This window comes from Mesoplodon densirostris, chromosome 9 (assembly GCF_025265405.1).
Source record: "Mesoplodon densirostris isolate mMesDen1 chromosome 9, mMesDen1 primary haplotype, whole genome shotgun sequence".
NCBI classification, from domain to species: domain Eukaryota; kingdom Metazoa; phylum Chordata; class Mammalia; order Artiodactyla; family Ziphiidae; genus Mesoplodon; species Mesoplodon densirostris.
The window spans coordinates 82,383,032-82,410,502 of NC_082669.1; positions in this window are offsets into that span (position 1 = coordinate 82,383,032).

The following is a 27,471-nucleotide window of genomic DNA, read 5'->3' on the forward strand; positions in this document are numbered from 1 at the left end:
TTTAGGGATTAGCAATATGGAGATGGCATTATTAGACCAATGATACTGGTGTTTGTAGACAAGGAGTGCAGGAAAGAAAGCGTAGCTGTGGAGGAATTCAAAACACTGCCAGAAAAACATCTTAGAGAAGATAGGGAATGGGTAATACACAGACCTCTTTCTCCTCGCACCTTCTTATTTATCAGTGTCTCCAACTGGCTGAATACAGATGGGAGCCAGTTGGCAAGATGCAGTCCATAGGGTTCAGCATCTTGGAGTATATAGCAGGGCACAAAGAAGGGCTAAGAATGAATCTGGGGGACTTCCCTGGTGGCACAGTGGTTAAGAATCCGCCTGCCAATGCAGGGGACATGGGTTCGAGCCCTGGTCCGGGAAGATCCCACATGCCACGGAGCAACTAAGCCCGTGTGCCACAACTATTGAAGCCCGTGCACCTAGAGCCCCTGCTCTGTGACAAGAGAAGACACCGCAATGAGAAGTCCGCATACCACAACAAAGAGTAACCCCTGATCTCCGTAACTAGAGAAAGCCCATGCAGCAATGAAGACCCAACACAGCCAATAATAAATAACTAAATTTAAAAAAAAAAGAATGAATCTGGGGCAAGGTAGGTGGACAAAAGATGAATAACAGACAAAAATATTAAAATAACCTTCTGTAATGGCTAATTTTCATATGCATTTTTCGGCTTTGGTTTCCGATTACAGCCTTAACTGTAAGGCATCTCAATTTAACAATACTCAGAGAGGTTCTTTAAATCAGAACTTAATGTGCTGTGGCTCAGTGTCTTCCGGTGGTACCCCATTTCAAATATTCATTTGCATCTCCTAATGCACTTAGAGGTCACAGAGACCAGGAAGAAAAAGTCTTGACCTCTTTTGATCAATGAGATTCAGATGTTCTGATGGTTAGAAGCTCCAACAAATGCTAGTTTGCAAAGAAAAAGGAATAATGGAGTCTGGTGATCTAGCAGTAGAGCCTCAGGGAAGTATAGGTTCTTCTTACAACTATATGGCTTATTTGGGTCAATTTTCCTACTTCTCACCTCATTACGTGGGGAATCTTTGCTGACACAGTGTTGTGTTGGTGGTAGTGCTGGATCCAGAGGAAGTAGTCTGCTATAGAGGGGCAGTGCCTCTCCCCAGGAGTATCCTATCCTGAGCTTTGAAATCTCAGCTTAGTTTGCCTTGGTGACCAAGGGAAAAACTGTATCACCAGCCACCAGAATATTTCATATCTCAAACAACAGGATATCTTCCCTACCCTTGATGAATGTAACACGTAAGATTCATTCTTCTTACCTCTAAAGAGCAATAATGTAGATTTCCTACTTATTAGCTATAGTCCCAGTGATCTCAAATGTAGTGCTAATCTTGTCAACTTTGATATAGTGGATTTCCAGCTGTACTTGGCAACAGTTTCTGAAGTGTGGCAGCAAAGAAAAGGACAGTGGAATTCCAGATTCCACTCTGGAGTTCAGCTATCACTATTGTGGGACAGTGAAATCAGTTCTGATTTGTTAACACAGGGACACACAAGACTGGAGTTCCATGATAAAGACTGAACTTCCCATAGCCTCTCAGATGGTTAATTGAAACAATGAGATTTGAATGTTGATGTGACTATATCTGCATTTACCACCTGGTGGAGCTCTCATACTGAAGTTATAGCTCATACTGATGTAATAAATAAATAAACTATGTATAAAAAGGACAATCTACTAAAACGTGTTCTCCCTATGGTTTTCCTTTCTTCCCAGTGTAAGTAGGGTACTAAGCTTGGTGATAGCATGCTTCAGGAATTGGGGAAGTTGGAAAGCAGAGGGTCTGAATGCAAAGCCTATCCTCTTCTTTGACAAAAACCTAAGTCTTTTGAAGAGGAAATGTTAGAGGGAGAACGCTATTGAACACAAAGAGATAGGAATGCTTCCCAACGATTGGTAAGAGACAGATGTCTGTGGGCATTGTAGAGAGGCATCAGGCCCTTATGACCAGGGTTCCCATCATCCCTGAAGGTTCCCATATCCCAAATGTGGAGTGGTGAAGCACAAGCCAGAGAAGCAGGTCAGTACTGATTGATTACTAAATGACAAAGGGCCTACTTGGACCTCTGCACAACCTTGCAGTAAGGAAGAGCACCACGTATAATCGGGTTGAATTTCTTATCACCATGGTCAACATTTTATTTTACATAAAAATGTTGAAATAGTTTTTGCAGTGTTGAGTGTGTGGACTGAGATTCCTTAACCTTACCAATGATTCCTATTACAAGGGGGGTTTTCTACCAATTTCCTACAAATCTTTTGGATTAGAATCTGGTTAAAAGTTTTAGCCAGTGTGGCTAGGGGAGTCAATCTTCTTTGTTCTTGTCCAAGTTGGATTCCTCTTATTTTTCAGCCTCGGGTCACAGGATTCCTCATGTCATTGTTTAGGACCTCTGCTCTGTTTCTACATATGGCATAAAGATATCTCTAATTAAAGCCTTTATCTAGTGATTCTTATGAAATCTTGCCTACTTAGTATGCTCTAGAAAAATGCAGGGTATCTGCTCTACTTGTTTACTTGGTGTCCAATCCCAGTCTATATCTGAAAGTCCTTAAGAAATGTCTCCTCCTGTGGCTGCTCAACCATGTAAAAAGTCATTAAAGCCACCTTTTCTTTGGCTCAGGGGAATCCTCATTCCACCTTGTACTCCACACCTCTCCTCCCATTGCTAGCCCAACCTTTCCATGATTTTTAACTATGTTTGCTTTGCATTTTGTTTGAATTTTCTAATTATTCACTTATTTGCATTTGGAAATACAATTCTAGACTTGTTTTTCTGAGATGCAAGATATAATGGAATCTGATCTCAAACTATAATACAAAACTATAGTAATCAAAACAGTATGGTATTGGCATAAGACACAAAAATCAATGGAACAAAATAGAGACCCTAGAAACCCATGTATATAAGGTCATTTCCAACAAGGGCACCAACAATACACAATGGGAAAATGATAGTATTTTCAACAAATAGTGTTGGGAAAACTGGATATCCACATGCAAAAGAATGAAATTGGACCCCTATCTTGTAGCATACACAAAACCAACTCAAAATGGAGTAAAGACTTGAATGTAAGAGCTGAAACTATAAAACTCCTAGAAGAAAATATTGGGGATAATCTCCTTGACATTGGTCTTGGCAATGATGTTTTGGATTTGGCATCAAAAGCACAAGCAACAAAAGTAACAATAAACAAGCAGGACTACATTAGACTAAAAATGTTCAGCACAGCAAAGGAAACCATCAACAAAATGAAAAGGCAAGCTATGGAATGGGAGAAAATATTTGCAAACCACGTATTTGATAAAGGGTTAAAATCCAAAATACATAAGGAACTCATACAACTCAATAGCAAGAAAACAACTAAACCGATTTAAAAATGGGCAAAGGAATGGAATAGACATTTTTCCAAAGAAGACATACAAATGGCCAACAGGTACATGAAAAGATGCTCAACATTACTAATCATCAGAGAAATGTAAATCAAATTCACAATGATCAAAATCTCCTCACATCTGTTAGGATGGCTATTATCAAAAAGACAAGAGAAAACAGATGCTGGTGATTTCTCCAAAAGGGAACCCTTGTATATTGTTTGTGGGAATGTAAACTGGAAAAGCCACTATGGAAGACAGTATGGCTATTCCTCAAAAAATTAAAAATAGAATCACCATATGATCCAGGAGTCCCACTTCTGGGTATATATATGTCCCCAAAAGATGAAATCATTGTTTCAAAGAGATGTCTATATTCTTATGTTCATTGCAGCATTATTAACAATAGTCCATGTATGGAAACAACCTAAGTATCTGTCAACAGATGAATGGATAAAGAAAATGTGATACATATAGAGGCATACCTCAGAGATATTGTGGTTTGGTTCCAGACCACTGCAATAAAGCGAATATCACAGTAAAACAAGTCACACTAAGTTTTTGGTCTCCTGGCGCATATAAAAGAAATGTTTATACTATATGTAGTCTATTACATGTGCAATAGCATGTTTAAAAACATAATTTACCTATCTTAATTAAAAAATATTTTATTGCTAAAAAATACGAACCATCATCTGACAACACAGGGCTGCCACAGACTTTTAATTTGTAAAAACACAGTATCCGTGAAGTGCAATAAAATAAGATATGCCTGTATACACAATGGAATATTATTTAGCCCTATAAAAAAAAGAAATCCTGCCATTTGCAACAACACGAATGAATCTGAGGGCATTTTGCTAAGTGAAGTAAGTCAGACAGAGAAAGACAAATACTGCTTGGTATCACTTATATGTGTGGAATCTTAAAAAGAAAAAAAGACAGTTTAGCTCATTGAAACAGAGAGTAGAATGGTGGTTGCTAGGGAATAGTGGGTGGGGAAAATGAGTAATAGTTGGTCAAAGGGTACAAACGTTCTGTAAGATGAATAAGTTCTGAGTATCTAATGTATAGCATGGTAACTATAGTTGATAATACTGTATTGTATAATTGAAATTTGCTAAGAGAATAGATCTTAGGCACTCTCATCCCCACCCCCCAATAAAAAGGTAATTAAGTGACGTGATGGATGTGTTAACTTGAATCCTTTCACAATGTATATATACATCATATCACATTGTACATTTTAAGTAATTACAATCTATTTGTCAATTATACTGGAATAAAGCTGGTGAAGAAAAGATATAAAGGGAATTACCCCAGGCTTCATAACAAACCACTTGATGTCACACAGCTTAGATCACTTTGATACCATTATTATCTATTTATTCTCCCAAAGTACCTCAGCCCCTTACCTAATCCAGAGAAGGTTTGTGAACACAGGGAAATTTTTTTATTTTTGAGTGTTGTCTAATGTTCCTCTCTCTGCCTCGCTTAGCATTCTGTGTTTATGCGGTGAGTGGGTGAACCATCATGACCACTGGTAGCCTATATGGAACCTCTAAGGAGATGGACCGAAAAAGGCTTGCCGTCTGGGTGAACAGAGCCCCACAGTATGGTCTTTGTTCTGTCTGGATACAGCTCTGCAAATGGAGCCTGGGCTGCGTTTTTTTGTCACTACTTACTCTTAGTCAGGTGATTTTGTGCTAAACTCTACCTCATCCTTAGGTGAGAAAAGTTAATTCCTAATTTGGGACTGAGCAATAGCAGCCCTGTTTGTCCTTTTTGTTATGGCATTCTGTTTTCGTAAGGCGATGCTCTGTCTTTATGGCAAAGAAGGGGGACTAATATTTTCTGTAAACAACATGACTCAGTTCTTTGCTGTGTCATCTAGGGAAACCTACAAATCGAAGTGAGACTGGGGAGGTTCTCTTTTTTTTTTTTTTACATCTTTATTGGAGTATAATTGCTTTACAATTTTGTGTTAGTTTCTGCTGTATAACAAAGTGAATTAGCTATATGTATACATATATCCCCATATCCCCGCCCTCTTTCATCTCCCTCCCACCCTCCCTATCCCACCACTCTAGGTGGTCACAAAGCACTGAGCTGATCTCCCTGTGCTATGCGGCTGCTTCCCACTAGCTATCTATTTTACATTTGGTAGTGTATATATGTCAATACTACTCTCTCACTTCGTCCCAGCTTATCCTTCCCCTTCCCCATGTCCTCAAGTCCATTCTCTACGTCTGTGTCTTTATTCCTGTCCTGCTCCTAGGTTCATCAGAACCTTTTTGTTTTTTTTTTTAGATTCCATATATATGTGTTAGCATATGGTATTTTTCTCTTTCTGACTTACTTCCCTCTGTATGACAGACTCTAGGTCCATCCACCTCACTACAAATAACTCAATTTCGTTTCTTTTTATGGCTGAGTAATATTCCATTGTATACATGTGCCACATCTTCTTTATCCATTCATCTGTCAGTGGACACTTAGGTTGCTTCCATGTCCTGGCTATTGTAAATAGAGACTGGGGAGGTTTATTGCGGCCCTCTATCAACACGATTTGAATCTGTGTTGTTATATATGTTACCACCTTCATCAATTGTTTTATTTTCTATTTTTAATGAACTATATGGGTTTTGGAATTTGACTTACTGTCTTCTGCTAGAACAGAGTTTCTCAACTGTGACAATGTTGACACTTTGGGATGGATAATTCTTTGTTTTGTGAGACTGTCCTGGACATTGTAGGACGTCCAACAGCATCCTGGGCCTCTATCCACTATATGCCAGTAAACCTCTCCCCACATCATGACAACAAAAACTGTCTCTAGACATTGCCAAATGTCCCATGGAGGTGCAAAACCACCTCTAGTAGAGAACTGCTGTTTTAGAAGAAGCTTGTATCATAACTCATTGTTAAATACTCTTTTTGGATATGTTGTTAATATGCACAACATATACTGAAAGTTTTATGTTCCCTTTTTTCTTTCTTTTGTTTATATGAAGAGTCATTTAGCATTAGAAAAAATGCATTGACTGTTCTGTATTACTGAAATTTCTCTTAGCTTTACAAATATAAATCTTGGGGGAAGGATCTTTTACGAGGGCAACCTTTAGATTAAGGAGAAATGCATACAAATGTAGCTTATTCTTGTAATTTTTTAATGTGAATAGGTTCATATATAAATTTATTATTCTATTATATCTGAGAACAGAAATTCAAATGAATAGTGGATCTTAGCTTAAAGATAAAAATTGGAGACATGGTGTTTTAATTTTTCAACACCAAAAAAGGGGGAATGAGATTAAAAATTGTAGTAAAATTAAAAACGTCAACATTTTGAATTAGCTGTTTTAGATACAGAGAAATCAGATTTCCTCAAAAGGTAATATTTTAAAAGAGGCACCCAAACAGAATTTTCCTGTGTTTTAAGACAATAAACTTTATATTCAACACATTTAATTAGCTAATAAAAACTATTCATTCTTAAGAAGTTCCTGAAAGCCATACTATAAAAAAATGATCAGTTATTTCCCCAAAGGCTTCATTCCAAAAGATAAGCTAGCTCAAATTTAAACCTTCTTTATGACTGTGTTAAGTACATCTATTACAGTACTTTTTGCTATAAAATCTCTTCTGATAGAAAGCAGCAAAAATTAAATCTGTGTTCTGCATGCCAAATCTTCAGTGTTTCCCAGCTGTGCTGGGGTTTCAAGGCACGCTCTTTCTCTTTGCAGTCAGTATAATGAGCTACAACTGATGGCAGCAATGATGATGACAAAGCATGAAGTGGGAACTTCTAATGTAAGCTCATTCAAGTTTTCTGAAACCACTTCCATGTCTGAGTCTTCTAAGTTTTTATAGTGAATTAATAAAATTATCTTAAAAAGCTCTCTATTTTGAACCTTACAATGTTTTGGATTTTTTGTTTTTGTTGTTTTTGCTGGCCCGTAAGTCTCAAAATTCTTTCCTTGTTTTATAGCTTTAAAAGTGGATGCTTTTCCAGAGCTTGAGTTTCCTTCATTCTATCAATGATTTCTTCTTCAAAGTGCTTATGATAACTTATATAACCTTTAGAAGAAAATTTATCAATTAAGTATAAGATTAGAAAATATACTTCCTATGTTCTTTTGAGGCTGTGAATTTTCAAAGTAGTGTGTAGCATGTTATATTATTAGAGAGTAGAAGGGGTATAGCATTAAGTTCAGTAATGTCCTGATGAATAAGTTGTGCACATATATAAAGAAAAATAAACATAGCGGCCTTTTACAAAAATATAAACATTTCAGTTAGGAATCACTGACTCGTCCAAACATGAAATCCTAGAGTTTAAAGAGCCCAGCAGAAGGCTCCAAGTTCAAATATTCTAACTCACTGCAAAAGATCTCTTCCAAAAGCATGGTGATCCCTGGAATAATACTTGACGAGAAACTTCAAGGAATGATGAGGAATTTAAATCTGTCTAAAAGCTAGTATCCTCTCCTGGTTAAACATTTTTACAATCCTGTTGCCTAAGTGTTATTATTTTCATTTTGTAGAATATAAAATCTTAGCTGATGAAGGCAAAGTAATTTGCTCATGAGTTCACAGACGGAAGTAGTTGAGCCTGCTTTTAAAACTCAGTTCTTCTTAATTTAAGGCCATACCTCTGTCTGCTTAATCACATAATTCCCCTTTCTTACCCTAAGACTTTTGAAAGAAATTTTCAAACACTGAGAAAATTTGAGAGAATTTATATATACCCTCTATCTAAATTCTTATGTTCTATACTTGCATTATCACATATCTGTCCATCCAATCCTCTATCCATCCATCAATCCATTTTTTAATTGCTGCATTCCAAATTAAGTCATAGATATCAGTACACTTCTCCTCAAATACTTCAGCATGCATATTATCAGAATTCAATAGTTATTTATATTTCAAGATAACATTTATATACAATGAAGTGCTCAAATCTCAAGTATACAACGGGATATGTATCCACAAATGCATATATCTGTGCAACCAAAACGCCTATCAAGATACAGAACATTACTTAAGAAGAGTCTCTCACGTCTCTTCCCAATAAATCCCCTTCCTCCTTATCAAAATTATTTTGATTTTTTCTACCCTACATTAGTTTTGCTTATTCTAGAACTTTATATAAATCGTCATTTATATTAAAACTTCATATAAAAACTTTTTTGGGATTAAGCTTCTTTCATTCAGCATGCTGTTTAGAGATTCATCAATGTTATTGCATGTATTACCACTTTTTTCCTTTCCTTACTGAATAGTATTCCATTATAGAATATGCCACATTTTGTTTATCCATTTTCCTATTAATTGACACCTGAGCAGGTTCTAGTTTTTCAGGTATCAAGAATAAACTGCTGACTTCCAGTTTCCAGTTTGGCATGTAAGGAGCTTGGAAGTCATCACACTGTCCTAACAAGTAAAAAGACTGCGGAGACAGGCAAATTCAGGGAGTCACAACTTACCAGAGCAGAGACTCAAAAGCAGAAACTGCCATAGGAAACAGTGCCAGGGTAGGATAACGTGAGCTGTAATTGATGAATTGCTGGAGGCTCAGCGTGGACAAGTCTGAGAGTTAAAAACTCCATGGGGACCCAGTCATGGGGGACCACCCACAATATTGTGAAATTTATCTCCAGGATCTCAAACAGGTTCCCACAGTAAATAGTGGAGAAGAACCCCCTTCTGCTTCTGCCAGAGGGAAGGGGAAAGGGTCCATTTTGAAATATGCCAGGGCACTGGGTTCTTAACAAGGCCTGCCCTCGGGGTAAACTAATTAACCTGAGCCTAACCTGCTGGGGTATTATCAGAGCCTAACTGACCTGGGGGAAGGGAAATACTCAACTCCAGCCCACTCTAATCATCCTGCCCCACCTAAGGGAGGAGAAGAAAACTAAGGCACACTTGTGAAGTCCACAGTCCAGGGGCATAGGCTCACTAAAAGGCTGAGATCTAAGCACAGGACTATAGAACACTCCCTCCAGGCCCCGGCCCCCATCTTACCACGGCACTACTGAAGGCCTATATACAGCACATCCTTTCACCTGGTACATCCTGTCCAGCCATCAGGAAAAAATTACAAGGCATACCAAAAGGCAAAAGACACAATTTGAAGAAACAGAGCAAGCATCAGAACAACATGGCAAGGAAGTTAGAATTATCAGACTGGAAATTTAAAATAACTATGATAAATATGCTAAGGGTTCTAATGAATAAAGTAGACAGCATGCAAGAACAGATGGGCAATGGAAGCAGAGAGATGGAAATCCTAAGAAAGAACCAAAAATGAATGCTAAACTTTTCTGTTATAAAGATTATTCCTTATAGTTGACAGAAGTAATGGATAGCAAATAACAGACAAATGATGCTACTTGAGAAATAATCTAATACGGAGAAGATAAATAATTATATAAAGTTATTATCAGCATCCATTTTCTGACTTTGAAATCACATTCATTTTTTTTCTAAAGTTTGTAACATTAACATCCAGCCCTCACTTTTAAAATCATATCTTAAAACGTTGTTCCCTTTCGCTATAATCATCATTCTCAACAGGAAAAGTATAGTTATGTCAAGACCCGAATTTGGGGAAAAAAATCATTTTAAAAGTAGCTACCAGTTTTCTGAGAACTCTGCGGCTTGCCGTATCTGGACAAAATTACTTCATATTTTTCGTTAAGATGATATATTAGATACTCCTAAGTATGGCCAACTGCCCTAGTACTTACTCTAATTTTAGAAACTACTACAGTAAAAACTCATTATTTTGGGGTGTGGCTGGAAAGATTCACTTTTTAGAATGAAATTAAATATGCAAATTAAGGAATCATACAAAAAGGAACATTTTTAGTTTTAAGCACATGCAGTAACTTTGAACTGCTAACATGATTCTAGGTAGAAAACTCAGTGGATGTGCTCTAATAAAAAGTTTGATGAACTACATTTGTAGATAGTTGCATCTACTTTGGTTTAAGTATTGTCTTCTAAAGGTCAATACGCAAAAATTTATTTTTCTCAAATTTATTTTAGAATTCTAGTGCTAAAAATGACTTTGGAGATATTTTGTCTATTGGGGAAATTACTCAATTTATTTAGCAAACCCATTCTTTATAAGAGAGTGCAATGGTACTTTTCAGTCCAACTCCATTTGAATGATTAAATGTCCAAGATTATGCTGCACTACTCAAGATTCAAATACAGCAAATATATGATTTTGTTAAGGGCTTATGAATATATATATATATATATATATTTTTTTTTAATTCTTTTTTTTTTTTTTTTTTGCGGTATGCGGGCCTCTCACTGTTGTGGCCTCTCCCGTTGCGGAGCACAGGCTCCGGACGCGCAGGCTCAGCGGCCATGGCTCACGGGCCCAGCCGCTCCGCGGCATATGGGATCCTCCCAGACCGGGGCACGAACCCGTATCCCCTGCATCGGCAGGCGGACTCTCAACCACTTGCGCCACCAGGGAGGCCCCTATTTTAATTCTTGACATGGAAAATTCACTATATCAACAAAGAAGAATTTAACTTACAGTTAATTTCACAGTAAGAAAGTATTGTTTTTAGCCAAAATAAAAATGTATGGTTCCTCCTGTGACTTTTAAGTATCCCTTTTTATGGTGAAAAATGGCATTTTTACATAATTAAAAAGATTTATATTTTTTTACATTAGTAAAAAGTTTTAGAAGTCTTGGAAACTTGAGTTTTTAATGTTTTTCCTTGAAAATATTTTAGTCACAAAGTTCTCAATATGTTTAGGGACCATAATAGTTAATTTTGATTTTAGTAATTCTGCACAATTTTTAGTATAATTATTATTCAGTTAACCAAAATTTTTTAAACAGAATTCCAAATTTAATAATTTTAAACTTAATTTATTAATTAAGTTACAGATTTACTCCAGAGAACATTTTTCTCTTCATCTATGCATTCTCGTGCCCACCATCTATTGTTGCTCCAATAGAACTTTCAGCAGTGATAGAAATATTCTATATCTGTGTTCTGCAATACGGTAGCCACTAGCCACATGTAGCTACTGAGTGCTTGCCATGTGGATAGTGTGAATGGGGAACTGAATTTTAAAATTGTTTAATTTTAATTAATTAAAATTTAAATAATTACATATTGTTAGTGGCTACTCTATTAGCACCTGTTCCAGACTTTCATGGTCCTAGCTGAAAATTCCACTTTTTCAATGTCACGAAGTTCAGCTGATACATAGCTATTGTCTAATTCTTGACTTTTCCAAGATATTTTTAAGTTCCAGCAACTATTTTTATGTTCCAGTGTCCCTTCATTACGACACTAGTTTTTGCTAAATGAATAAGTAGGTTAGAAACTGATAAGCCATACAAAACAATCTACTAATTTACTAACCATTGTTAGATGTTCATCAGTTGTTAGATACTTAAATGTTTCAATAAACATTTGACAAAAATCATTGTTTATAAATGAGGACTGACCACCACTCTATTCACATTACTTTGATGTGCTCTTTCTTTCTCTCATACAAGAAAAAATAAATAAAAACATTAAAAGATGTGAGATATCTGGGATGTGCGTTTGAGTTTACATAATGGGGAAATGCAAAAACAAAACAAAGCTAAAAAATAAGAGCCCTCTAACCTATGTTTTGAGGAGAACCAGGATCCAGTCTGGTGATGCGCGGGGTCCAGAAGTGCCCTGGGTCATCTGGTGACAGAAGAAATATACAATAAAAGATCAAGTGGCAAGTGTTTACTGAACTCTTTCTTTATGCCCATCATTGAATTAGGTAATGTGGTAGATATAAGAGGAATTTAAGATGTCATTTATCCTCTGAATGGGTTTGCAATTTAGTGGAAATAAATAAATAAAAATGATTGAATTTTGCAATATGCACATGGGAAATAATAATAAATCCAGGTGACAGGCTGAGTAAGAGAAGTTAGTAAAAGATACACAGCTGAAAGTCTGCAGGTGGAGGGCCAAAGGCTTTAGGAAAAAAAGATGATTCATGTGGACACCATCCTAAATTAGTCATATTGTTTCTAATCTGAATATTATATGATGATTATTATTATATTATTATGATAATTATTATGAGCATTTGTGTTTCAGTTGGAATGACTTCAGGTAATTAATATAAGCAGAGTTGCGATAGTCAGCATAAATTGTTTAGCTGGTGTATAGGGCAGTACACCCTTTCTTGGGGGCTTACTATTTGGAGGAAATTATGAGGTATGGCTGATGGATGCCTGCGAGTAGAGTCAAAGATGATTTCCTTTCAGCTTTTAGTATCTTACTCTTTTAAAAAATTACATACTGTAGTATTCACTATTTTTGGCATTAAGTTCTATAAATTTTAACTCATGCATAGATTTTTGTAACTACCGTCTCATCTGGTTATTGCACAATTGCAACATGCTAGATAATTCTCTATTGTTGACTCTTTTAATCAGACCCTCTCCCCTACCCTTACCCCTGGTAACCACTGATTTGTTCCCTATTCCAATATTTTTTTTCCAGAATATCATATTAATGGAATCATATGGTATGTAACCTTTGAGACTTATTTTTTTCACTTAGCAAATCCTTTGAGGTTCAAGTTGTTGTGTATAGTAGTACTTCATCCGTTTTTGTTGATGAATAGAATTGCTCTGTATGGATATACCACAGTTTGTTTATTCATCACTCATTGAAGTATATTTGGGTTATTTCCAATTTGGGGAAATTGTAAATAATGCTGATTTATACATTCATGTACATGTTGGAATTAAAAATGTTTGCTATGAAAAGAACAGGTAAGAGAATGGAAGGACAAGCCACAGACTAGGAGAAAATATTTGTAAAATCGTATCCACAACACAGAAAGATGATTCTTGAATTATATTAGAAAGGGTTTGCCCTGAAATAAGGAAATAATGTTAGAGAAATTGAATGGTAATATTGTTAAGCCAGCCAGGATTACATTTCATTCTGAAATGAAACAATAATAGGAGCATTACAATGTGCCTATAACAGTAATGCAAAATAATATGGAAACTGGAAGGATGCCTAAATGCAGGAAGGCTAGATTTTAGTAGATGTATATCTTTGAAAAAATGAAAAAGAAATAAGATACATAATGCAAAATTTTAACAGGGGAAGAAAGAGGTCATTGCATTTACAGGGCTGTAGCATGTATTTAAAATATGAGAGCTTCTGAGCATGAGCCCCGGCATTTGGAGAGCTTAGACATGGGAAGCCAGGTCACAGAAGTGATCAACCAAAATGCCATTATTCACAAAATATGTGGGAAGAAGAGGCATGTGATTTCCTGGTTGTCTTACAGCTGAACATATTAATGGAGACCAGAGAATGGAATGGAAATTTGAGCAGAATTAAATCATAAATCACCTGGAGCTTGTAAGGGCAGGTGATGTTAAAGGCTTTGCGAAACAAGCATAAAAGGATCTATAGAGAGAACAGTGAATGAGAAGGCATTTATGAAGGAGGTGGAAAGAAAGGACAGCTAGGTGGTAAAAAAGAAAAATGAACAAGTGGCAGCTTGTGGCTGTGGGTGTTCTAGAGATGGCAGTTCCATTTCTGAGTGCTCACCTAAGGATAAAGATAAATACTGCAGGGATAGCAGCAGCTGAGCATATAGAAATAAAATGACTTACAGAACGAACTGTTTTGGGGAAATTGAATGCTGGTTATCACATTTTTTTTCCAGATGTTTTCTGAAATTAAACTATGTTCATTCTTTGCTTTTTTGTTTTTGTTTGTTTGATTTTACTCTGATATACTCCTGGAAACCACAAAGTGAAGCAAAGACTTCTAAAGAGAATAGCATTTCTCCCTGAGGATCTGTTATAATTAGTGATTTCAAATAACTCGTGTGTGACAAACAATATGTAGTAGTAACAAAATAATAGGAAGCAATAGATAATGAGATTTCATAACCAACTGTTATATGCTGTTATGGATCTAAGTGCTTTGTAAACTCCAGTTATTATTTAGAATAGTAAAATCTGTCCCATTAGATGTTATGGTAGAAGGAAGCGGTGATCCACAATCCTCTGTACTTTAGGCTACAGATCACTTAACTTTAAAAATATGAATAGCAAATTAATTTTTATCTACTTATCTTTATCAATACACATCTCTATCTATCATTCAATTATCATATATATGTCCATATATACATAAACATGTATATATATATATATATATATACACATATATATTTCGAAGCAAAACAGAAGGAAAAGACGTTGAATTAAGGTCTGTTAAGAAAAAAAGGACTGGTGGAAAAAGCATTAGTTGTTTAAAAGAGCATCAGGCAGATCTTTTTGAATCAGTTACATAATCTTACAGAGACTCGATTTTCTCACCTGTAAAATTAGGGTGAAAATACCTACTTTCTAACTTGTTCCAGAGCACTAAATGCACAACCGTGTAAAGAGCCTAGCAGAGTGTCTCACACATAGTAGTTTCCTGGAAAATCGCAGATGCTGTTCTCCTTCCCTGGACTGGTAGTACCAATTGATGCATTCCTTCTTGCTAAACAACTGATGCATTCCTTCTTGACCTTGGAAACTAAATGTTCTAACTTTATATTTCCATTCACAGAACCATCTTATAAATCACCTGAACCCATAGTTTTAAATTTAAATTGGGGTCTTTGGCAGATGTGTTTCTTCAAACTACCCATCCTTCACAAATTAAGAGAAACTCTCTTTCAGAGGGAGAGCCCACAAAAAGCCTCCAATTCCCACCCCATTGAAAATCACTCATTTCAAGACACAGAAGATTTGGAACTCAGAGAAGTGCATTAGTGTCCTGTGAACCTGCCATTCATGCCTCTGAGGCGTTAGTCTCTTTGTTGAGTTCACCTAGAAAGCCTTCTCCTCCTTCCATCTCTCCATGTTTTATCTCATCTTCAGACCCCTGATCAAAGACACTTTATGAAGCATCTCATCACCATCTGATATGTATCTTAGAATTGCTACCATATTTCTACCGTACAGTCAATATAACATAGCCCAGCATGTACACACATATACATTGTTTATTTGTGCAGCTGGATCCAAATGAAGTTTGCATAGACTTAATTTTTTTATTGAAGTATATTTGATTTACAATGTTACATTAGTTTCAGGTGTATGACATAGTGATTCAGTATTTTTACAGATTATACTCCATTTAAAGTTATTGGCTATATTCCTTGTGTTGTATGTTACATTCTTATATCTTATTTATTTTATACCTCCCAATCCCCTTCCCTATCTTGCCCCTTCCTCCACTCCTCTTCCCACTGGTAACCACTGGTCTTTCTCTGATCTGTTTCTGTTTTGCTATATTCAATTCGTTTATTTTTTAGATTCCACATATAAGTGAAAACACACAGTATTTGTCTCTCTCTGTCTGACTTACGTCACTAAGCATAATACCCTCCAGGTCCATCCATGCTGTTGCAGATAGCAAAATTTCATTCTTTTTTTACGGCTGAGTAATATTCCATTGTGTACGCGTGCACGTGTGTGTGTGTGTGTGTGTGTGTGTGTGTGTGTGTGTGTGTATCACATCTTCTTTCACTGATATGTTACCATCCTGGAATATATCCAGAATACAACTGCATTTCACTTTCTCTACTGCTGTCACCCTGGTCCAACTTCCATCATCAATCAATCACCTGGATTATTATAATATCCTCCCCACCATTCCTCCTGCTTTTACTCTAGCCATGCCTTCAGTTTATTCTCAACAGAACATCCAGAGCGATTTTTCCTAAGGTAAGGCATATCTTCTCACTCCTCCACTCTTGGATCTCTTATGACTTTCTACCTTACTCTGAGTAAAAGCTTGTCTTATAAAGCCTAAAATTTTAAAATAAAAATACTATTTTATTTCTGCACTTTCCTCTGTGTCATTCCTTCTCTGAGACACTGGCTAAGTAAATAAGGGAATGAATAGCCTACGTATATAAGGAAATTGAAGAAAAAAAAGTTTTTCAAAGATATTGTTCTACCATACAGTTTACACATGGAGTGCCTGGTATTGTGTCTGTCACTGTGTCATGCTGAATAATAACATCCTTTCCTTTCCACGGAATACTATTTGCTTAAAGTCAATATTATACCAATTCACATAAAATGGAGGGGAGAAAATTTGCCACGCTTTAAATGTCTGTTTAGCTACCTCCTGTCCTTTTGTCATGTTTTACCTCTATAGTCATTATAAAGTCCACAAGATAATAAAACCAATCATATGTGCTTTAAGGAAATGCAAATCAAATATTATTTTATATTTGCCTAAATATTTACCATTTCTGATACTTTTCAATCTTTTCTGAGCATCCAGTTTTCTGTCTGGAATCATTTCTCATCATCTTGAAGAATTTCCTTTAGCATATCTTATAGTAAGGGTCTGCTGGTGGCAAATTTTCCTAGTCCTCTTTTATCTGAAGATGTCTTTATTTTGCCTTCATTCTTAAAGAATATTTTTGATGTCATAGAAGTCTGGATTGATGGTATTTTTCTTTTAGTACATTAAAGACTTTTTTCTTCTATATTCTGGTCTCCACAGTTTCTGATGAGAAGTCAGTAAAAATTCTAATTGTTGTTCCCTTGTGTGTAATGTGTTGTTCATCCCTGGAAGCTTTCAATATTTTCATTTTATCTTTGGCTTTAGCAGTTTGACTGTGATGTGGCTAGTCATAGTTTTGTTTTTATACTTTTAAGTTTCTTGAATCTCTAAATGTATGTCTCTCACTAAATTGGGGGAATTTTAGCCATTATTTTTTCAAATATTTTACTGTCCCATTCTCTGTCTTCTTTTTCTGGGGCTCACATTACATGTATGCTAGACTTTGATCTTTTCCCACAGGTACATGAGACTCTATTAACTTTTTTTTTCACTTTTTCTTCTTTGATATTCAGATTGGACAATCTTTATTGATCTATCTTCAGGTTCACTGACTCTTCCCTCTGTCATCTCTATTCTACTCTTAATACCATCCAATTACTTATTTTATGTATTTTATTTTATCAATTTTATCCATTTAGTTTTTTTTTACATTTTCTATTTTTCTGCTGAGATCTTCTACACTTCCTTTTGTTATGAGTACATTAAGCAAGTGTCACATTAAGCGCACTTATAATAGCTGAGTTAAAATCCATGCCCACTAATTCCAATATCTTAGTCATCTCTAGGTACTCTCTTTTGGTCAGGGCTGGAACTAGAGTGAGACAAGTAAGCTTACTAGAACACAAAATTTAAGGAGTCCCTTACTTTTAGATTCTGACTTTGCACCTCCAGGACGCTGAGAATGAGTACTTCCCTAATTTTGTATTCTAGATGCTTTGCTTGAGTAACCCTAATCCAAGGCCCTGCTATTATGAGTCTCATTTTCTTATTTCTTCATAAGTTAAGTAATTTTGGCCTATACAATGTTATGGGTATTTTGAATGTTATATCATGGAGACTCTAGGTTCTGTTATATTCCTCCAAAGTGTGTTGCTTTTTTTTTTAATTTTTAAAATTTAAGCAGCCAATTACCTTGGATGCCTGTTATGCCTAACTCACTATAAAGTTGGTCTTTTTGGTATCAGTTCAACTCCCAGGTCAGTTCTCTTACCTTTAACTGGGTTGCTCTGAGTTTGTCTTGCTCATATATGGTTCAGGATTCAGCAAGAAATTTGGGCAGAATATTTACACAAATTTTGGGCTCATTCTCTGGCTTTCTCCTTTCTTGGATATTCACTCACTTAATACTTTTGGTTGTCCCAAACTCTGTCTTTTGGTTCTTTAGGCCACAAAGAATATAAGTTTCTGGCCAGGTGCCAGTCATTGACTGTCCTCAAGTTAAAGTTAGAAAGATGGAAAACTCACCCTATGAAGTTCCCTTCTTCCATGTGTTGACTTTTCTCCAAACTCTGAATGTTCACTCCCCAGTGTCCTCAAATGTTTTTCCCCCAGTGTTTACAGTTATCTGCAGGAAGGAATCAGAGCTTAATTATTAATACTGGAAGCAGAAATCCTGCACCTGTTTCCAAAAGGGCCATTTTCTACAAATGGATGAAGGGAATTTATAGCAGATATAAAAAAATTAGGAGCTGTTTTTTTCCTTGTTGCTTTAGGATTCATAAAATTTCAGCACTTGAGGTATGCTGTAACTTGGCAAGGAGAGGATAAGTAGAACAAGGATGTAATTGGGGTTGGGGAGGGTCTTTAATCCTATAGGACAATTCCCTATAGAATGGTCAAGAATCTAAATCGCTGTATCCAAACATGAGTTACAATCTGTGTTCAGGCTTGGCTGATGTCAGTGTCACAGTAAAGATTGTCCAAGGCTGTAAGGTGGTTAAGAGGTATCTTAGGAAGAAAAGTAGTGGTTATAGTCAGCTATATGCTGATGGTTTGAATGTGGAAGATATCTGAGTTAAAATAGAATTCTAGCTAGCAGAGATTGGGATGTAAAATTATGGAACTGACAGGAGTGAAATACATCAGTGTCTCAGCCAAGTGGACTGGGGTTTAGGTAGGCCTCTAGGCTTTTTGTTTGTTTTGCTTTGCTTTAAAGGAGAAACTGGAGGACAACCAAATTTATGAAGGCAAAACTATTGTAAGGATGGAGGAAACAAAACCTATTGGTGTTCAATAGCATGCTGGGATACTTACAGTATATTGGGTAACTTACATATGGTAGTTTATTTTAATCTTTTGATTAAAATTGTTCAGAGGGTTACCCTAAGCATACCATACTTGGGGCAGGAAAATAAGCTTTGTAAAATTAATTAATTAATTAATTAATTTTATTTTTGGCTGTGTTGGGTCTTCATTGCTGCGCATGGGTTTTCTCTAGTTGTGGAGACTGGGTGCTACTCTTCGTTGCGGTGCGAGTGCTTCTCATTGCGATGGCTTCTCTTGTTGCAGATCACAGGCTCTAGGCATGCGGGCTTCAGTAGTTGTGGCACGCAGGCTCAGTAGTTATGGCTTGTGGGCTCTAGAGCACAGGCTCAGTAATTGTGGTGCACGGGCTTAGTTGCTCCGTGGCATGTGGGATCTTCCCGGACCAGGGCTCGAACCCGTGTGCCCTGCATTGGCAGGTGGATTTTAACCACTGCACCACCAGGGAAGTCCCCAGGAAAATGTTTTAAACCTAGTCAAGGAAATACTGCTGGACTTATTCAGGCAGGATCATTTTAGGCCTTGGATGGACCTGAATCTATAGGTTGTTGGCCTTAAATATCATAGCTGGGTGGAAGCAGATGGCAGGTTGGGCATTTCCTAAGTTCAGGGTTTCTCAGCCGTGACAGATTCACTCTGTGTGCAGCACCTACCTGGACCTGCCTCTTCACCCTGCTGTGGCTTTGGTGGGGGCAAATGGAACCACGCAAACAGGAAGCTCATGCTGCCTGCTGTGCCGGAAGTAATAAACTGTCTAAATCCATTTGGACTAGTTATCTCCTTCCCAGCAAAATCTATGAAAGTGTGGCAAGCCAGCCTAGGGACTGCTTAACTGCATGCCAGTGCAGAGGAAAAAGTGCAAAATATCCCTAATTGTGCCCCTTTGTGCCTCCCCAAGTTTATTAGTATAATAAGAGTTCTTTTCCAGATCTTGGAAAATTGAAGTATGTAAATGTTCCAGGAAGGGCTCCTTAGGAAAATATAGAGGAAATATTAACTGTCTCAGTTATCTATATTTGGACAACGTGGTTAATTCATTTAGACATAAATTTGGCAAACTTATAAGTGAATGTTTTCCTGTTCTTGGTCATCCTTCCCTTCCTCCCCGACCTGCCACATTCCCAAACAAAATTGTTTTCTGTTATTTTGAAAATATCCTTAAAGTAGATATAGATTTTCAGGAGCTGAGCTTCACATATTTAGAAAAGAAAATATTTTGTCTTACATTTGACAAATTTTCTAATTGCATATGCTTGTAATTTGCTATGTCATGCCACATTTTATTAGGTGAAGTAACACGGGGACAGAGACTGCTTATGTATGACACATCTCTGAAGAAGAATACCTGGGAAGTTGAAAAAAATTCTACTGTCTTCAAAAATTATGATCCTGGTAGAAATAACTCATTTTATGCTGAGGGATTTTAAATATTTATCTTTGAAGCATTAGGAAAGATATGGAGCACAACTCACCGACTTTTCTAACAGAGTTTTAATAGGGATAGAAAATAGTTCCAAATTAGTGCCTTTGTTAAATACTTTAATAGGGATGAAATATAATATAAAAGTTACTATGTGGACAGAAATAATACAATTATTATTCAAACTCAAAAGTTCACTAAAAGTAAATCATAGTAAGTATTTCAATTCTCTTGAGTACAAGAGAACTGTGATTGCATGCTTCCTTGTGGATAATGTGCCAGTCTTCAATAGAAAAAAATGTACTAAAATTTAAAAACGAGGCATAGAACATGAGGTAAATACAGAAAATTAACACCTGAATATAATTATATGCACATTGGACGAGAAGAAAGTAGACTACTTAGAGATTCATTATAAAATAATGTGTTAAAAATAGAAAGAAGGAAAATCATTACTCATGGTGAGTAACTGCCAAAGTAAAATGAATATAAATTAAGAGTAACTGTCAAAGTCAAGTGTTAACAGCTTGTAGAGCTCTCCCTGTACTATTTGATAGGTAAGTGATATAATTCTACTCATAGTAGTAAATAAAAGCAGTACCAAATTCCTTTAGGGAAGAAAGCAAACAATTATTTACAAATTTGAGGGAAAAATCCAGTTCAGATGGGTTAATGGTAATTTTGCTTCGTTCTCTGTGATTAATATACTGGGGCCCTCAAGGGGTAACCTGGTGGTGGGAAGACCGAGGTGGTGACACAACGAAGTCTGTATTGGATGCATGTCTCACAGCTATAGTTATTCCACATTACCTTAGGATTTCAGGCTTTGGGTCCCTCTTGCTGATATCAAACAATACTTACATTTGGAAATTCTAGCTGGCCTCTTTTAATTTGAACTCAGGTAAGCATCCAGCTTGCTGTATGCCTTTTTAGACACCTGGAAATATTCAGTAGCTTTATTACTTACTTCTCAAGAGAAAAACGCTTTGTATTAAAAATGAGAAAATATCCCCTTCTACTGCCAGTGTATTCATTTTGTAAACACACGAGTTCCCTTTGATTTCTGAGTGAGTCTTCCATTATTTAAATTTTACACATGAAGATCTTTAGCGTCCTTCTTAGCCCCACTCTTACAAGCCATGACTTCTCTGAGGGTTGATAGAAGTGGACTCAGAATTGCCCAATCTAGATTTTTCCATAGAAAAAAGACTTTCTTTCCTTACAATGTTATGGCACTACAGAAATAAGTATCTATGTATATAACAGTAAAACCCCTGTGGCTACATTCCCGTAAGTATTGACCATCTTGTTATAACAGGAGCTTTGTCAATTTAGAGCAAATAAATTAGAGTCACCCAACTCTCTTCCCACCAGTTCTCCTTAGTGACATAATTGCAGGAAACTTTATCTCTTTTTAAAAAGATAAAGTAGACATCTCGCTATCAAGAACACTGTATTTCTCTATTTAAAATATATAGCCGGTTTATCATCAAAATTAGATCTGATTCATGCCATCCTATATCCAACAAGAACTAATTATAGTAAGGGTTATTAGTAAGGAAATTATGGGGCATAGGGGAGGGAGAAAGAGCTAGGAAAGTACTTTTCCTAATCAAATTTTAGTTCCCTGTGACCTACAGATATAACTCTGCACTTAAGTCTTTGATTACGATGGGTTTTGAGATTTTATTTCTGACAGAATGTAAAATATGGAGCTTTGAAAAGAAGTCTTCCTGGCTTAAAAAAGTCTGGTAGGTTATAATACTCCTGTGATTTTTTTCTAATAATGTTTTAAATATGTAAAGTGCGGTTAGTAGAACACATTTAATTTTACTCAGTAAAGGTTTTACCATCTTCTGTTAACATATTGGCTCTTACTTCCCTGGATAATAATTTTCGTTTGATGAACATCCATGTTTAGTTGGAGCTCTGTGGACTTAAAAAGTCAATAGGCTTAGTCAGGAAACTTATATCTCTAGGTAGAAAATTCACGCATTTTGGATACCTACTTGTTTTTACATGATTTATCTAATTTTTTTGCGACCATAGCTCTGAAGTAGGTATTGTTTTCATACCTAACAGTGAACAAAACCCAGACTCAAGAGATAAAGTGATTTTACCAAGCTAAGTAACAGAGACTGGATTCACGGTCACATATTCTGATTTTAAGTCCAGTGCTCTTTCCATGATTTCATAATGTTCCACAATAATTGGAGGTTTGTGGTTGTTTCAAGCCATGCACTTTTAGAAAAAAGGTGGTTAAATTCTCCAGGGAGAAGCTTCTTTCAATTGTTTTTGAGAGACTAAAACCATACAGGAATATTTTCCCCCACAACTTAATGAATGTTTTATAGACGAAAACTTTTCCAGGTTGTGGAGTGTGAATCAAGGCAAATAGGGATAAAAGACACTCCTGAGAGCAAGAGGGAAGAGAATGTGGTAAGATATGACAAGGTAAAATGCCAGACCTTCAGATGACCCTGGAGAGTGTCACTGTCTGGGAAGGTGAGAAGTTGAGTCATTGTGGCCAAATGTACCAAATAAGCATCTTTTGCTAAACCACGAGGGTCACCCTGACATAACTAACTGACATAATGCTACCAATCTTGAGAGATAATTAGTAAGCAGAAATGATAGATTTTCACCTAATTTCCCCCAAAGCTGCACTAGAACTGGTTATAGAAATCTCAGTGAATTCAGGGGGAATGTGGTTCTCTGCCACATGAACTTTGTGACATCATCCCACAATATACCACAGCAATTAAAAAAAATAAATGATTGTAGGTACATGTACATGTCTCTGAGCTTATCCCTGAACCCCCTCTGCAGACATAGGTTTGTGGCTCTAATGGATTTGTCAATTCCCTGTTGGAAAGAAGCTGAAAAGCTAGTGAAAAACTGTATCATTTTCAATCTTTTAAATGGCTTTTAGGTCTATGCTAATAAATTTTGAAACCATAGTTCATAATTTTTTTGTTCAAACACATAATTCTTCTTATTTTGTTTACAGTCTCAAGAGTCTTAGCATAAAATGCTATTTTCATCATTCTAGACCCTTTAGAAAAATTACCTGCCAGTTTGAATTAAAGGTAGCTTTTAAAAAAATATTGTAAGAAAAATTTTGTTGTTCGGAAGTACTAAACAAGCCATCAACTTTTTGTTCAGATACTTTTAAAATGTACATGGGAGGATAAAAAAACAAACAATAGAGTTATATTTAAACTATTTTGTACTCTAATACTATGTTACTATGTGAATAATTTTATTTGTTATCAGTTATGGTATAGAGATCATGGAAAACATTCAGGAAGGTAGCATGGTGCAATGAAAAGTATGCCGCACCAGATTCAGGTCATTCTAGGTTCATTTCTGTTTCTTAGTTTCACAAACTTAACTGAGTCGTTCAATCTCTCTGAGTTTCACATTTCTTGTCTGTGAGTGGGTATAATAATATTTGCCTCCCACACCTTATTGACTGAGTTATACCTCACATATTTCCCCCAAAAAATGTGTAGGAACCTCATGGCACTAATTACATAGCTCCTTGTCTTGATTGGGACCGCTGCCAGGTAATGCAGTGATTTATATTGAGTACTGAAAGGTACTTTAGTTGTAGTTGAAAATAACAGGGAGTTCAATGTCCATGGTGAAGGCATGCTTATAGCATCTCAACTCCACACTGGGCAGACCTCACTGGGGCACTGTGTTCCATGCTCATTGCCTAGCCATGTACACCCCTCGATTTGCTTAAAGGACTCCTTGGTTTTGGGTCACTTTCTGGGAACAGATATGAAAGAACTGAAGATATTTTGCTTAGAGAATGAAAGAATTAGGAGCTTGGTAGCTGTCTTTGATTGGCATGGCCATGTATAGAGAGATTTGGACTAATTTTATGAAGCTCTGGAGGGCAGGACCAGGCTTAATAGATGGAAATTATAAGAAGGGAAGCTTTAACTTTACATAAAATAAGTTCTTTTAAAAGAATTTTTATTTATTAGTTATTTTGGCTGTGCCGGGTCTTAGTTGTGGCACATGGGATCTTTGTTGTGGCATGCAGACTTCTTAGCTGCAGCATGTGAACTGTTAGCTGTGGCATGCATGTGGGATCTAGTTCCCTGACCAGGGATTGAACCCAGACCCCCTGCATTGGGAGCACGGAGTCTTACTCACTGGACCACCAGGGAAGTCCCTACGTAAAATGATTTCTAACTATTAGACTAGGCCTCAAAATGGATTGAGGTAATGAATTTCTCAATACTACTGGTGTTTAAGCAGAGTCTAGACAATGCTTTGGGGAACTTTTGTAAAGTATTGGCTTAGATTATATCTTAACTGCTAAGACCACTTTTTTCATTAATATATTGTAATTTTTCACTTGTATTACCATTTATTAATATTATTGGCTAATTGTTAAATTAGAATAAAATGGCCTTTATCTTTGTTCATTTATTTATAAGTTTGTTTGTAGAAAATGACAGGTGAAAATGAAATACATTTACATCACTACATTGTTCTAGTTCATCACATTTACTCTGATAAACATCAGGCTCATATCCTTGAAATATATATGACTTATTGACAAATAAATTTGTTGTATTTTCTGCTTTATCTCTTCATGTTTTTTGTGAGTTGTAAGAACATTTTTTTCAACTTTGGTAGAATCTCATTTAGGAATAATTAAAAGAGTAAGGACTGGAGGTACCAAATATTTTAAGTCCAAAAATTTATAGTGTTCTTACTTCTCCCTCTAACGTTTTCACTAGTGGTCCTCCATCTTATCCTATCATACCTCAAAATGCAGGAACTTCTTAGTTTTTAAGGCATCTCTGCATCTTACTTCTACAAAATCCTTCCATTATATTGAGCTGAAACTTTTCTCCTTGTCACTTGTTGTAGTTTTCCACACTGCCAATCTCCAGAATTAATGTGACCCATCTTCCACATAAACAGCTTTTTGTACATTTAAAGATGGTGGCCCTAATGATCACCTCTGTTTTCTGGGATTCTTGCTAGGTTTTCAGTACCATCATCATGCTGGCAGCTTCCCTAAGAATAATCTGGCTTCACACATCCACTTTAAAGTGTTTTCAGAACTGGACATAATCCTACTATAGTTGTGGTCTGGTTATGAAGAGCAGACAGGACCGTCCCCTCTCTTGCTCTATTGTCTGTCCATTTCTATTGCGACCTAAAGTTTCAGTGGCTTTTTGTAGTAGTCAGGACTTATAACTGACTCATTCATTCATACTATTTATTGAATGCCTACTATGCACTGGAGTCTCTTCTAGGCAAAAGTGAACCAAACAAAAATATGTATTATAGAAGTATATTTAATGAAAAACCTCACTCTTTTCCATAAGTTCTGTTAATAAACCATAATCTCCACATTGAAATATTGGAATTATCATTTATCTAAGTGTAAGACTTTGCATTTTTTAAATTAAGTTTCATCTTGAAATATATAGTATATTATTTTAGGATTCTGAGATTTATATGAACTTTTGATTACATTATCCAATTCATTTAAATAACTTGGATGTGTGAGCAAAAGTGATAAAATTTGTATCTTTCCTCACATCAGGAATTAAAATGTTGAACAGGAAAAGGCTAAAGACAGAGTCATGTGGCACTGACTATAAAACTCTGGAATGATGCATAGCACATTATTCAGTACCCTTTGGGTATGAAAAATTAACTATGTGTTTGTCCACTTTATTGTACCTACATCTAACTTATGTTGCTGTCTTTGTGTGTGTGTGTGCATGTGTGTACACGATGATGTCAGAAAAGGCTTTGCCAAATGGCTTGATGAAGCCTTGTTTTTCAAATTTTGAGATAACTTCATGGTGAAGCATGATGCTCTGTTCTTGTTGCAGCTCTGAGCTGGTGGATCAAGAGGATAAAGGAAGGAGGAAGTGGCTTTGTTCCTTGTCTTTAGAGCTGAACATAAGCTAACCCTAGTACAGTCACTGACTCCTGAAAGACCTGATAGGCCAGTTGTCTAAGAGACAACTGGCTCAGCTTTGATGCAGTTACAGCTGGTATTCAATACTAAATCAGGTGAATGGAGCACAATGGCAGAGATGAAACCCAAGCAGTGGTCAGTTCTTGGGAGTCAGGGGAGTGGGCAGAGGTCACTCTAATTCTCTACAGGGCTTTTTAACCTAGAAGGAGGGATAGTATGAGTGAAAATATAAGAGGGACTTGTGCTCTCTAGATTGGTTTATAGGGGCGCACAGAGGTCACCAGTCAAAACTAAGGAGCTATGCCATAAGGAGAAACACAGTATTAGAGCCTGACTCAACTCAGAAGCAAAGGGGGAAGATAAAATGGAGAGGTGGAAAGGGCTGGCATAAGAAGACTCAGGATACAATGTGACTTTGGTCTTTGGATCTGAAGTCTTAGAGTATGGGGCTAAGGATTTCACTTTGATTCAATAATTATTAAGGTCATGAAAAAAGAATCATAGTCTCTATACTTGGTGCACTAGGGAAGACTTAAATGTAAATATATTATTATAATGTGATATAAGTGCTATAAAAATTATGTAGGGAACACCCAATACTGCTTTTATGAGATTAGATCAAGAAAGAGGTGACACTGGGATTGAAAGGTGATGATCAGATAATAGTTGTTAGATGGGGACAGGGACAAAATTTGGAGGCATCAAGGTGGAACAGGTTTTGCCTGGCAGATGGAATTTATTGAGCACGGGACATATATCAGGCACTTTTACTGAAAAAGAGTGATGAATGACACTGTATACATTTACTCAGGGACCTTATACTCAAGCAAAACAGGAGCCCAGAAATGTTCGATTTAGGGTGAATGATACATGGGGAAAGGGCTACTGTCAGGTACTGAGGGAGTTGGCACACCATTCTGATGAGCTTGGGTTTTAATCAGCAGATAATAAAGACCTATGAAAAGATTTTAGGCAGGGATGGAA